The sequence below is a fragment of the Aythya ferina genome (genome assembly GCF_964211825.1).
Source record: "Aythya ferina genome assembly, chromosome: 3".
Lineage (NCBI taxonomy): Eukaryota > Metazoa > Chordata > Aves > Anseriformes > Anatidae > Aythya > Aythya ferina.
This window is the reverse complement of record NC_140298.1, coordinates 74,271,264-74,280,735: the sequence shown is the minus strand read 5'-3', so window position 1 is coordinate 74,280,735 and position 9,472 is coordinate 74,271,264. Positions and strand designations below refer to the sequence as shown.

General features: G+C 35.3%; 1 long non-coding RNA gene across 1 annotated transcript; it reads left to right on the top strand.

Annotated features, from left to right (window-relative positions):
* Nucleotides 1-384: 384 nt before the first annotated feature.
* LOC311434426 lies at nt 385-8,453 on the top strand. Its single transcript, XR_014691475.1, has 3 exons — nt 385-1,688; nt 6,287-6,374; nt 7,674-8,453. It is a non-coding gene; the product is annotated as an uncharacterized lncRNA (long non-coding RNA).
* The last annotated feature ends 1,019 nt before the right edge of the window (nt 8,454-9,472 follow it).

Genomic DNA, 9,472 nt, shown 5'->3' with positions numbered 1-9,472 from the left:
TTAGCTAAACACAGTAAAGGATTACTTGCTATATTCCCATCTCTCATACTATTTCACAAAAAAAAAATCCCATATTATAATGATGAAAAATGTATACACGTTTCAGTCATATTTAATTAGTCATCCTACATTATTTTCAGGTAATTTAAATGCCTGTGCTTCATCTCTGTCCCTAAAAACAACAACAACAAACAACAGTTCTTCACTTTAGATGATCAAATGTTAAAAGAGTTTGAGTTTCACTCCTTTAGTGAGATAAAGATAAAACCAATATAATTTGGCATGTAATTAAGTACTTCACTAATTCACTACCTCAAGTGTTAAAAAATGGACCTTCAATGTGAACTTGAAAACTGCACATACATCAGTTCCCTGTGCAAGCTGTTTTTTTTTTTTTTTTTCAGCACAAATCTTATTTAAACCCAATTTGTATCCAGATGTAATAAAACAAATCTAATTTCTCCCACTTCATTTATGTTGAATCCTTTCTGAATTCAATAATATTCAATATGTGGATTGAAAATTAAGATTTAGAATCTTGCTTGCCTGCTTGTTTTTAACTTTGCTTTTCTACTTATTTCTAAAAGAGTTTTTGTTTGTTTGTTTGACTGATTGATTGTTTTTGGTAGTGTACTATATTTATTTCAGATCTACCTGTTGATCTTTCTTGTTCATGACTTCATCCAGTAAATAAATAGCAAAAAAGGTCAATTTTTATTTTTTTTTTTTTCATTTGAGCTTCCCACCACCATTCTATCCTACACTCAGATTCTCCTTACCTAAAATAATTTTTATCTTATCAATACAATAGTGCATATGAATGTAGGACACGGAATGTCTTACTCATATTTAAAATTTTATGTCTTACTCATATTTAAAATTTTAGTAACAATAGCCATCGCTACAAAAGTCTTCCTAGATGTGAATACCGGACCCTCTTCCTTCTGCTGTTTTGTGACTTCTTTATGATTACTAAGAACAACTTTATAGGAAGTCTTGTGTTGGACAACATGTATGCTTAATATATATGTTACACAATTATTTTACCAAAGAAGAAAAGAGGAATTCTTGCTAGCTCTCACAGGAGAAGCAGACAGGGAGTGGGCACTGCCAGGGTGCTGTGCCCACGCCCTCTGCCTAGAAACAGTGTCTGGGAGTAAGGAGGAGCCAGCACTGTGTGCACACCGGTGTGCACCTGGTATGGCAGGGCAGGGGACCTCTGCATTAACTCTTGTCAATCTGTGAGATCACACACCTACCGTGGTGTCCCCTTGGCTCGCTCCAAAAAGGCTGTGGTGACCCAGACAGAGGGCCTGGCCAGAGACGCAGCTGTGAAGTCCTCTGGCTGCAGGGAGTGCCTGAGCCTGCCTGAGGAGAGGTCAGCCTCTTCTCAGGGGGAAGGTCTGCTCGCCGTGGTGGCTGAGCTCAAGGAAGAGGTGGAGAGACTGAGGAACATTTGGGGCGTGTGAGCAGGAGATTGGCACACCAGCGAGTTACTCCACCAGTCAGAGAGAAGGGTGCAAGGGGGGTGGCCCCCAGGGGGTGGTGGAGCCCCTGCCCTGTTGCTGTTGGGCAGAAGGAGGGGACCAAAAAGACAAGGAGAGTTGGAAGCAAGTACCAGTTTGGTGCTGCAGGCAACTCCCCTCTGTGCTCAACAGAGTACTACCAGCTACTGATCTTCCAGACAGGTGGGGAGGAAACTGCATCCCATAGTCTGAAGGGAATGAAGAAAGACTTCAAGGCCTTGGGATGGTTAGTGAAAGAGTCTGGAGCACAAGTCATTTGCTCTTCCCTTCTTCCATTCTGGGTTGATGACACGGGACAGAATAGAAGGATCTGGTCCATAAATAATTGGCTATGTGACTTGTGCTACAGGCAGGGCTTTGGGTTCTTTGATAATGGCTGGTTTTATAAGACACCAGGCCTGACAGTAATACATGGGAAAGGTTTATCTCACAGGAGAAAAGGGTTCTGGGACAGGAATTAGCAGGGCTCATTTGGAAAGCCTTAAACTAGGTCCAAAAAGAGAGGGGGTTGTAGCTGGGCTTGCACCAGTGGGGCAGCACTTTAGCAGTGATGAAGACCAGGAGGCCTCCCATCCCCATATGGTGAAATTGGCGTGCTCAGCTCGCTCCCTGAAGTGCCTGTACACCAACGCACATAGCATAGGGAATAAGCAGGAGGAGATAGAAATCTGTGTTCGGTCAGGAGACTGTGATCTAGTGGTAATTACAGAGACATGGTGGGACAGCTCACATGACTGGAATGTGGTCATGAATGAGTATTTCCTTCTCAGGAAGGACAGGCCAGCAAGGTGAGGTGGCGGAGTTGCTCTTTACATGAGAGAACAACTACATTGTATTGAATACAGTCCAGGGCAGATGAGGAGCAAGTCTGTGGGTGAGAATTAAGGGGCAGGCTGGCACGGGGGATACTGTTCTGGGTGTCTACATGTATTACAGACCACTAGATCAGGATGAGGAAGTTGACGAAGCCTTCTACAGGCAGCTGATAGCAGCCTCGCGAACACAGGCCCTGGTTATTGTGGGGGATTTTAACTACCCTGATATTTACTGGAAGGCCTACTCAGCTAGCCATGCACAGTCCAGGAGGTTCCTTCAGTGTACTGATGGTAACTTCCTGATGCAAATGGTAGATGTGCCAACTAGAAGAGGAGGGCGCTGCTGGATCTTGTCCTCACTTACAAGGATAGGCTGGTTGAAAAAGAAATTAGCAAACCCAGGATGCGTTCCTGTGTGACATGATTTAGGTGTTCTTGGTCCAGCAGGGGGATTGGACTAGATGATCTTTCAAGGTCCCTTCCAATCCCTAACATTCTGTGATTCTGTGAATGAGTCATCAATAAAAAAAATACTAAGTGGATTTGCCAAGAGATTAATATCCTTCTTTTAAGAGTCAAACCGAGCTATATAGCTTTCCTGGAAAAAGTCTTCAGAAAATAGGTCGGTATTGCCTAAAAAAAAAAAACAGAAGATATCAGACTAAAAATTATCTTAGATTTTCTCTACCTGACTACCAAAAATAATTATTTCTGGTGTCAGCCTTATAATTTCAGTTGATTACTTGATACATTCATTTGATGATTTGATAATTTCACATACTGATTTATTGACTTACTCTTAATTTTGACCTTGGTTGGATCATTGTATCATTCAATTTTTAATTAGCTTGGTAAAGTTGTCATAAATTAGTTCAGTAAAATGCTTGTTTAAGTATATGTTTAAGTATATACTTTTTTTTTTTTTTAATAACATCTATAAAAATACAGGCATTGTATTATTTCAATCACATTACACCTTATGTCAAAAACTCTTAAGATATAGGTATATATTAGCATATGTTGAAAAAGAAATTAGCAAACCTATTCTTTGTGCTTGCAAATTGATATCCAAGAAAACAAATGGCTTATAAAATTCTTAACTTCCAATGAAGGTAGAGGTAAAAATCAGCCTATCTATAATTATGTTTTTCTTTAAAATTATAGGAATTTGAAGAATAAAATAAAAATATTTCTTTTCCGATTCTTTCCACGCGCATGTACTGCTGCATGTGTCCTCCGCTGGTGCAGCTTCTGTGTCCTCTCCAACAGGTTTCAGAACTATATGTAGAACTATTCAGGCATTTTGTAAAGAATTAGTTGTAAAAAGTTAATCAAAAGTGAAATGTTCACAGAAAGCAGCAAAAAAATGACATTTCAAGATATAAGGTGTATTTTTAGGAAAGTATTTGAATAAAGGAAAATATTTCCTATCAGTCTATTTGGATAATTTTTAGCTCTTAGTTTATGTAGTGATGTAGTGTGCAATTTTAAAGTTAAAATACAAAGAAAATATATAGATATAATTTGATTTCAAGACATATGAATCTGTTTTTATGTAGAACTAGTAAAACACTTTGAATATTTTTGGATTAAAACTACAGTGTAAAAATAACGTACCAGTATCCATCTCTATTTCTGTTTAATGTTGAATAATTACAATCTCTTGTAAGCACCTTTTCAAAATGTAATAGAGAGTAGAGGAACTTGTATTTCAGTCATCTTTAAGAGAAGTAGGAAGAAAATGTCCCATTTCCTCTATATTTTTGTTCCCTATCTATTTTATTATTAATTAATTAATTAATTGGAAAAAAAGATTGATATCTTCTTCAGGAATAGTTTCACTGGAGATCTGTACTATAGAAAATTCCTTTTCCTTAATGCTTTAGACTTCCTTAATGCTTTAGACTATTGCTTCCCAATAAAGTCAAATTTTACTAAAATTCATCTTAAGTGTTATCTCTCTTCTCAGTAATCATAAAGAAATATATCAGAAACAGAAGTTTTCATACTAGCAAGACTTGAAATTTGACTGTGAAAAAAACATCACACACTGCCTGTGCAGAAAAACCCTGTATGATGATCAGTGGTAACACTGAATGAAATGTTTGCTCAGGATAAGTTTTACTTTATAGATGAGATGGATTAACAAGGATACACTGCTTAAATTCAGCTAAATTTGCTTTATTGTTTAAAATATCTTTCTATGCCTTTCTTAAGCTGTATTTTTCCAATGTATTAGAAAAGACTAGACTGTTAATTTTTACATTGCCATAATGAGATCTAAAAGCACAGATCTTCAGCATTCTAATGGTGTTTTTTCCTCTAACAGCTAATGATTTTGCAATGGACTTTTCTTTCCTTACACAGTCTTCTCAGAAGTTAGTTTTGACTTAGATCACTTTGCCATAGACGGAGTATTGGAAATTTTATCTTTACAGAATCAGCAGTACATAAGAATGCAATTAACTGTCTTGTTACTTTTGTGGAGTTATTCCTGCTAAAAGCCAAATTTAACTTTTCTGTTAAAAAAGTTTTTGTTTTTATTTTTTTTTTTTATTTACTTGTAGATGGATACATATGCTAAAGTTTCAGAATGTGTCTCAATTTTCTCTAAATGTTTTCTATTAGGTGACTACTTCCAAAGTGTAGGTAATACATCTGATTTTAGTTCTCTCTCACTCTCTCTCTCTCTTTTGTTCCTTCATTTCTTTATTCCTGTGGAAAAATATGCTTAAAATTTTCCAACCTATTGTATTTGAGACATTCCAGGAAAATTCTAATTTTTACAACAGCTTTTGAAAACACCTTTAAAACTGTTTTCATTGTTTTCGTGTACTGAATCTCAAACGTGTAGTAAATTTGGAGAAATTAAAATTATATTTTACTTGAAGCAATCATTAAAAAAAACAACCAACCAAAAAAAAAAAATTTCAGCCATGACACACGTCATGGCTGAAACTGTCAAACTAACTGTCTCTATATGGAATTCTAGAAGAAATAGTTTAATGGGGAAAAAAAAAAACAACACACACAAAGAAATTATAATGACAATTAAAAAGACGTGTACTCCCTTTTGCAATACAAGCTTAGATGTATTAGGAATTTCAGGCTCTTTGTTACGCACCAGATTGCAGTTTCCCCATGTTAAGTCTTGAAATTTATCACTAGTAATCTCTTTTACACTCACATCTATATCAAATATCTGAAATGAAGAAATTATTGCAACTGCGATTGTATAATGTGATATATTGTGATATTGTGCTGAGCACTACACAATACATGTAGACAGCCCCTGACACTAGGAGTTTGCATTCTAAATAAACCATGAGGGCAAATATTTTTCTTTTCATATATCCTTTACAAACAGTATTGACAATTTAGGAAATCAAGTAGACATTTATGGTATTTGAGAATATAATTGCATTAGTTAATAGTCACTAGAAAGCAGCTGCCATTATTCCTGTGGGAAAGCCAATCATAAGTATGATTACAAAGAAGCTGTGAGAACTGAATTAATTAAAAAAAAAAAAAAAAAAAAAGGAATTCTAGGTAACAGCAGGGTAAAAAAGAGACAAAAAAAAAAAGAGACAAAAAGTTTTTTTTTTATACTTTACAAATACAGAACTGCGAAAATAGGAATACTCTCTGAGTTATGCATTTACAGTATTACCCTTACAAAAGAAAAAGCACTTTCCAAAAGACATCAATGAGGTCCGTTTAGATTGGATAGCTTATTAAAGTCGAGTTGAGTCTGGCAACAGACAAAAAAAAAAAAAAAGGCTTCTAAAAAAGGCTTCTTCAATTATGTCAATGGCAAGAGGAGGTTACAGGAAAACATTGGACTGATACTTGAAGTGAATGGTCACACAATATGTGAGAGAAGGCAAAGGCAAAGTCATTTAATGCTTTTTTTTTTTTTTTTTTTTTTTTCCCTCTGTTTAATAGTAATGACAGATCTTGGATAGCCCAGTCCTTAGAGTTGGAGGACCATGCCTGGGGAAGCAGTGACTTTCCATCTGTGGTCTCTGAAATTGTAAGCAATTTTAGGGCAAGTCACATTCAACAATTTTATCAGTGATCTGGATACAGGAGTAGAATGCCTATGTGTATTTTTACAGAGATGGTAGTAGGTGTGAGGCATGAAATAAAATCTTATTTTCCTACTAAGGAAAAGTAAATTTTAATCTAACTCTTAAACAATACTTCAAAAATATTAAACAAACAAACAAATAAACAAGCTTACTTTAAAACATTCTTTTTCTGTTAGATAAATATATCTTCCATTTTGTACTTTGCCAGAGATAATCATGGGAAGTAGGAGTCACATTAAGGAGTCACTTAATCTTGCATAACACTCAAATAAGAGCTTTGATGGACTTTAGAGACTCATAAATTTTGAATTCAGCTGAGAGTTCCTTTGCCTAATTCAAAATTAGTGAATTTTTGGTTACTATGATATTATGTTCTGAAACAATAAGACTATTGATTTGTCTGTTATTATGGGAGTTGGAGTGCTTTATTAAATTTACTTTTTATTACTTTATTCTTAAAGTAAACTTTAGTAAAAGATATTCTGCTCATGGGTGATTTAAATTAGAGAACATTGTAAGATTTGCAGGAATTATCTAAGCTATAGATGCTTTTTCAAATTTTTAATCTGTGATATTGCTGAATCTAATTTATTTTGATTACGTGGCAGTCATGTCTTTGGCAACCCCATCATTCTTCTTAGAAACTAATTTCAAGCTGTTTTAAAATAATCACAAAGCTGGAAGACGAAGATGCAGAATAATGTCATCATTAGAACCCAGTTTCTCATATATCTAGTGCATATATCTCACTCTTGAGGTAATGGGGGGGGAAAAAAAAAGTTACAGTAGTTTCTAAAACTTGGAGTTGCAAGTCATGTAACTAACCAAAATTGGAGGAAATAGTTAAGCATTCTCTGACTCTTATTTGAAATTAAAAGTTCTTTCTTTTCTTTCAATAGTTTTAGTTTCTGCTTTATCTCAAATGAAAAGCTTTTCTACTAAAATTTTGTCATAGTGGTGTGTTATTCAGAAAATCAAACCAAACCAACCAAACAAACAAACAAAACCACGTGAAAATCACAGGATATTGAGGTAACTCCTCCTGCTTTAATTGTACAAGTCACTTTAGCTTGCCAGGGAAGAATTAGCATACTTTTAGAATAACATTGTGACAGGAATATTTACATCCATATCCTTATTGAAATGCATGTAATAGCAGAAATTGTATTAGTGGAGGAAATTAAACGAGGCTAACATTCCTGTTTTATGCTAATATTTGTCTTTTATTTTGTTATTTTCAGTTCTTTTGTATGCCGTTCTTCATATGTACTTCACGTGATGTAGCCACTTATTAAGCCCCTAGCACCTAAACTATTCTTCTGGAATCCTCTTCACACCTCCAAGGTCATGATTCTGCTTGGGATTGCAAAACTCTCTGTTCTAGGAAAACACTTATGTGAAACTTGTTCAAAATCATGTCCTAGAAACCCAAGCATATGTACAAATTTTAGAATTTATATGTAACATAGATGTTGTAACCAAATGGAAGTGAAAACACTGCTGTTTACCTAGTCTGCATTCCTACTCATCTCAGCCTGAAGCATAAGACAATTTCTATTCAAATGAATATCTCTGTATATTCCATATACCATAATGGGATCCTAGACACATTCACACTTTAATTTAAACATCTTAATTTCCTGTTGAATCTCAGCTCTTATGTTCAGTTCAGTTCTCCAAATGTATACAGATGTATACAAATTCACCATTAGAGATGTCATACAATATCTGAGAAATCTGTATGAGACTGACGGGTTTGATGGTGGCTTCAGAAGACTTGTGACCTTCTGCTTTTGTACCTGAAGGGCAAGAACTGTATACTGAAGAATCGGAGTGGTTTGGGATGCCTAGTTGTAAACATCTATTCTGCCATGGCATATCTTTATAGCAGTTTATTGAAAAAGGAATTGGAGAGTCCCTTTCATTGCTTTATTGATGAGAATTATAAGATAAAGTTTGCTGATGTAAAACTAACAAGTAACACAATGAAAAATCTAGTCTTCAGTATATCCCCAATGAAATCTGTCTCTTTATCTTGGAAGGTTATATAAATACTCAGATTAAGAAAAATTAAAATATTTATCAGAATAGTGATCTTGTCCTATGGGAAACATAGAATTTAAGTCAGAAGTATGCACATAATAAATAATATTTTTATCTTTACTAGACCTATAGTAAAACAAGTGGAAGAAATATTTCTTCTTTTTTTTTTTTTAAATTATTATTATTCATATCCTAGAATTGCTATTTTGAAGCATCACAGGAAGTGTACAGCTGATAGTTTCAACATGAATAGCTTTAACAAAACAGGCTAAGAATCACCCAGAATAATTTATAGGACACTTTAATGAGAAGTAAGAAACACAAGACTTCCAGCAGAGAGATTTTGAATCCTTCTTCTCACATCCTATACAAGTGCTGGATATATTGGCAAGACAAGTTTCTAGGTAGACATAGTAAATATCAATTGTTGAAGAAGCTATAAGAGCTAACGTGAGGTTTGATGGTGAAGTCTCAACAGCCAAAGTTATAACGATAACATCTCTGGAGGTGATGCATATATGCATATATGCAGGAAATCAGCATCAGTTTTAGCCTAGCGTGTTTCTTCTCCATTACATATAACCTTTGTATTAAAACACATCACTTGGCATTGTCTATGCTCTAATCCAGTAAAAGCTGTTAATTGTACACTGTACATCTAACTTTTAATGGTAAAGCAGAACAACTAGGAACATACCTAAACTTTATATATTCTGATGCACACCGCAGGGGGGAAAAACTGGAGGAAGTGGGTGGAGGTCTGCATGCAGTTGCTGGACTATTATCTCATTGGAATCACAAAGCCATAGTGGTATAGCTCACACAACTGCAGTAATGTAATGGATGAATGTTGCCAGGGAGTAGTAAGGGCCAGCTGCTGCATAAGAGAGTACAGGCCGGAAGCTGGGAGTGAACCCAGTTCAGGTCATGACTTCCTGACAGGGCACTCTATCTCAGGATCTGAACACAGTGAGCTGGTAAGAAGGTCCATCTACAA